This window comes from Sinocyclocheilus rhinocerous, unplaced genomic scaffold (genome assembly GCF_001515625.1).
Source record: "Sinocyclocheilus rhinocerous isolate Xijiao unplaced genomic scaffold, SAMN03320098_v1.1 scaffold1622, whole genome shotgun sequence".
Classification (NCBI taxonomy): Eukaryota; Metazoa; Chordata; class Actinopteri; order Cypriniformes; family Cyprinidae; genus Sinocyclocheilus; species Sinocyclocheilus rhinocerous.
The window spans coordinates 149,212-154,669 of record NW_015654513.1 but is presented as its reverse complement, the minus strand read 5'-3'; the positions used below and the strand labels follow the sequence as shown (position 1 = coordinate 154,669).

At 35.8% G+C, this 5,458-nt stretch overlaps 1 pseudogene; it reads left to right on the top strand.

Moving 5' to 3' along the window:
- Window positions 1-5,458, top strand: part of LOC107717407 (uncharacterized) — a 25,916-nt pseudogene that overhangs the window by 15,744 nt on the left and 4,714 nt on the right.

Sequence of the window (5,458 nt, the reverse complement as noted above, 5' to 3'; positions counted from 1 at the left end):
CACAAAACATCTTGGGCCATATTTTAATGATCTAAGCGCATGGTCTAAAGCGCATGGTGCAGGTGCACTCAAGGCGTGTCCGAATCCACGTTTGCTAGTTTAACGACGGGAAAATGGTCGGCGCGCCCGGGCACATGGTCTAAACGGGTTGTCCCTACTCTCTTAATGAGTAATGGGTGTTTTTTGGGCGTAACGTGCAATAAACCAATCAAAGTCTCATCTCCCATCCCCTTTAAAAGCCATTTATTCTGTCCTGTAGCTTTAAAACAAATGTAAAACAACAAGGCAGCCATTTGGTTGATTTTGTTCAATACATGCTTATGTAACTTCTCTATTCAGGTATCAAACCCTCCTCCTGTGCGCAGGTGAGGAAGTGAAGACACTGACATCTACTGCATATTGCCCATGGGCGTGCTGGTCTGAAAACGAGGTGTGTTCAGGTGCATTACTGGTGCATTGCTATTTTCAGGCAACTGAAATCGACTGCACCATTGACCAACAAAAACCTGGTCTAAAGTCTGCGGTAAAACAGTAAGGAAGTCATTTGGTTGGTTTATTTTATTACATGCTTGTGTAACGTCTCCGTTCAGGTATCAAACCCTCCTCCTGTGCGCAGGTGAGGAAGTGAAGACACTGACATCTACTGCATATTGCACATTTGACACTTTGTGTTATTGATTTAATTTAGCTTTATTTCACTGGATGTTGTTAAGTGAAATGTAAATCTTATATTATGGTTTTGAATTCAAGATGGCTTGTTAGGCTGTGTAATTTTTCTGTTTTCAAGATAGGGGAGATAGAGGAGGGTTGTAACACCTTTTGCTTTAACTTCTGTTGCTCAATTAATCTCGAATTTGTATACAGTTTGCTAACATTTATCTGATACAATTTGTGGTATCTGATATCTCTCTATTGTGTAAAATAATGTTAAGTACAAAAAGCACTGTTATTACAACATATCACCCAGAGAAAACATCAATATCGTTTTAAATTTTGTATATGCATTTATTTATTGTTATGACATTGAAATGAAAAAAAAAAATTAACAAATACAAAAAAACAAGAGTTTTCACAGTTGCCAAATGTTACCTTATACATATGCTATTTTTTGCAACCCTCCCCAACTCAGAAATGACATTTTGAGATTTTGTTTTAATATTCTGTGAAAAATTTGAGTAAATATTATATATCCAAATCCAACAAAAGTCTGCTGATTCAAATGAAACCATATTATTGTATTTATTGAAAACTGAATTATAAACCCAAAGTAAAGTGTTGATTTTTCTATCTCAAATGTGTTTTTCTGTCATATAAATCCTTTATATTTTTACACAGAGACTTGCAACTTCTACTGTCACCTCGAGGATGGTGGTCATGTATGTTTTCGTCCCTATACGTAATTTCTAGATGGTTAACATAAATGTATTACAGCCTTTGTTAGAAACATTCCTTTATTTCCACAGCATATCTTATTGCATATTGCTGAAACATTTTATCATCACTTAAAAGTACACTGTTTGCACCATATGCCCCACCAGAACCTTTTAATTATAACTTGTGTTTCACACTGTATAATGTTCCAGAAACTGTCACAAATGTTCACAGGGCCTGTTGTCTGATAATGTGTAGAAAAGGATCTCATCTGAGCAGTCCATTTTTAAATTCACACTCTTCCTTTAAATGTTTTATTTTTCAATGTAACAGTTCATTCTGATCTTATTTATAAATGAGTTTTCCAAAAAAAAAAAAGCACAGTGTCACTCAGGGAAAAACATGAGGAGCAGCATTTTGTTCTGGTCATAAACCGTTAGTTTTGGTAAACAAATTTACATGGCTGTTATTTCTTAACTATATTGTTCATTATCTTTTTCAAAGAATGTGATGTAACAATACTGTTCTGTTATTTATTATTTATGCAAACTTCAATAACACGAATTTCATTTGCTCAAAATAAAGAGTTTATTTCTTTCTCATTCTACCTACTGGTTCTGATTTTCTCTTTTGTATAAGGTCACATACTGTATTATTTTCCTCATGGTGTGATAACACTGAACCACAACTGATAAGGATTTGTCAAAGCAGATGTAATGAGTTAAACTTTAACTTTGATTGTGTGTTTTATGAGTGAGCGAACTAAAAAGTATGTTTATCAAGGATGAACTCTGAAAAAGGAACAGGGTGCGCAAATATATAAATATAGAATTTTGCCTTAAATATGCGTTATTTCAGTAATACAATTTATTATATAAAACTGTTTTTAAATATACATAGAGAGAAAGAGAGAAAGTCTTTGTCATGCTCAAAAAAAAAAAAAAATGCAAATATTGTGAAAGTTCTTTAAATTCCTTAATATCAGCTAAACTGAAATGCATGCATGTGCACTGACCACACTTGTTTCTTCCTCTTTTTTTCTGAGAAATATGTGAAAACATATTTCTCATATAATTTCCTTCCTGTTACAAACTGTTACAAAACTGCAACTTTTACAACCTCCCTACAATTTATCAAATTGTAGCACTCTTCAGCATTTCTAAATTCATTACCTTTTACAAACTTAAACGCCCTGTGTAAATGTTTTTTATGAAACATGCATAGATGAACAACTTTGATATGGTGGTTATTAGTTACTGTAAAACAAACTGCCTTTGATAGGGTATTGTTTTACAGCCTGATTGATAATTGTCTTGAATCATTATAAAACAGTCCACTTGAACTGTGGACATGTTTTGTAGCCACAAAAAAAAAAAAAAATGTAAATAAAAATTATATAAAACTTACATTTGAGATTAAATTGGGGCCAACTATTCACTATTCACTAAACACTATTCGGTTTAATAAATTTTTTTCTGGATCAAAGTCTTTAATTCCTAAACCTAGACCAGGCTTCCAGAGCTGCAGACCTAAATGCACAGGACAGATTGTCTACTGCTGCCATACAGGCTATTTGACGTCACATCGTTATGAAGTGAGAAATACCACTGCATTTGTCAATAATAGATTCCACTGTATATTTAGCCTACTGTATACAACTGTATACTGTATGCAATTGTCTGTTAAAGTTTACCTAATTTTACCCTATTGGACATAGTGCAGAATTCCAGACAGATTTAATGTGCCAATAGTTGCATAACCAGTGTGGGCTTTGGAGGGCACTAATAAATGACACTTCTGGAGGCCTACTAGACATTTGTTTACTTCACTGGATCCAATTAACTGAATCAGTTTATATGTCAATCCCCGTATATAGCCTAACCTGTTTTTCCCCCCACAGATTACAGCTACACCAAATTGTTGATACTGATTTTTCTTTTCAGAAGCACTCATTTTGAAAAATAAGAGATTTTATTAAACTTAATAAAGGAAGGGAATACTTAAAGTCCCCATGAAATCAAAATTAAAGTTTTTTGGGTGTTAGTATCAATATGTTAGTCTTAAGGTTATCTATAAGGCAGTGTGCTCCAAAACAGTGACAAAATTAGCATTTAGAAGATATAAGCATTCAAAGATTTTAGTTCGTCACTTCCGCCAAAATGGCTCAACGATTTTTTTGACGTCACATCGTACTTCATCTTCTCATCAAATCTTCTGACCAATCAAACGCTCTCTAGAAGCCGAAGCGCCCGCCCCCTACACTATAAATAGACGCTGAAGCTGCTGCTTGAGATCGGTCACTTGTTCACACTTCACAGTGTAGTAATTCCTGTACAGTGAATGCCACTTAGTGCACAATGTAGGCGATGGGGAACGATTCAGATAGTGTAAATATGTTTTCTATTGGGGCAATTGAGGTCTGGTTTCACGTTGTATCACGCGAACTGCGGCAGCGCGCACAGTCTGACTTTGGCTCCGGTCCAGAGACGCGATCGCACGGAGCGATTATGATCACTATTTTGTTTTACTGAGAGTTTCATATTGAATCTAGGGGCTAATCTATTAGACTGTGGCTGTCAAATGCGGCTTTACCGAGCTCAACGGCTCTGACCCGTGCAGATATAAACAAAAGGCTATTGGCTAATTTTAAAAGGGGGCGGGGCTGCTCGATATGTCCCGCCCTGTCTTCCTGTTTCAGTTGAAATTACGTCACCACATAGAATAATGCTGCTCTTTCAAGGCATTTCAGAGGACCTTTAAGGAATGACACCCTAAAAAGGGATTATTTTGCCATAAACAATACACATTATCGTGGCTAACAAACAACATTCTCAGAACTTTGGATAATGTTCTTGCAAGGTTCTCGCAAAGTTATAAACCAGAGGTTCTCAAATCTGGCCCTCAAGGTCCACTTTCCTGATCAAACGCACCTGCCTGTAACTTTCTAGCAATCCTGAGAGCGATTTCCCCCCCAAACCAGTTCAGCAAGAATCCCGTCATGTTTGGAAAATATAAAATGGAATATTCCATAACGTTCGCATAAATAAACAAACAACAACAAACATTTAAAAATAAAAAAAAAACTGAACGTTTTGAGGTTTCAGAGAACTTCCAGAAATATCTTTTTCATAACTTAATGGGAACGTTAGCAAAACATTGTTAGAAAATAGGCCTATTTTTATTAACCCAGCTACTCAGCAAATAAAACAATACATGGCCATGAAAATTTATTTGAATAGACCTATTTTTAATTTACCGGTATATTATCTTTAAGCTTCCGCTAAGAAAAATGGTCCATTACGAAAATTAGTATAGGAAAATCGACATAACAAAAAAAACGAACACTGCAACAATATACAGTAGGCTATCTACTAAATAAAAATTCTTAAGTAGCCTACTCTGATTTTCACTACAAGAAGTTAGACGCAAGATGGCGCCAGTAAACAAGAGAGCGCGCCTGTGATGCGACAGACTTGAAAGCAGGAAGCCTGATGGGCGGTCCAATCAAAATCGCGCATTCCAGTAATAAGCCGTATAGCGCAATCTCTCATCCAGCACCGAGTCCGTTTACATTGTTGCTTGTGTTTGCATTACAGAACCAACCTTTTAACTTCTACACAGAGAGCATTACATCTGAAACGCCATGACTGTGTGCCTCTCTCCTGAGGTACAGATAAATAAAATCAACAGATGCCTTTGTCTCTAGAGAAGTCTTGCGATATAAACGGAAACATAAGTAGACAAATATTTCCAGACAATATTGTGCATTGTAGCATAAAATGTGAGGCTGGTCCTCCCCAGCCAAAAAACCCAGGCTTTAGTATTTGTTCTCTGATCGCTCATTGAAGATATAATTCTCCCTCTTTGGATATAATTTTACTTTGTTACATTTTACATTCATTTGACTTTGTTTACTGACTTTGTGGTTCCCACACAATCAGGGTGCAGCAGCCACACTATTTTTTTCTTACTGGACTTTTCATTTTAATGTGAACTATACATGATGACTAGTGAAATTAAAGTAAAAAAAAAAAAAAAACCTGACCCTGCATCGCTGCATTTAAAATGGGGACAGTGAAAAGCCTAA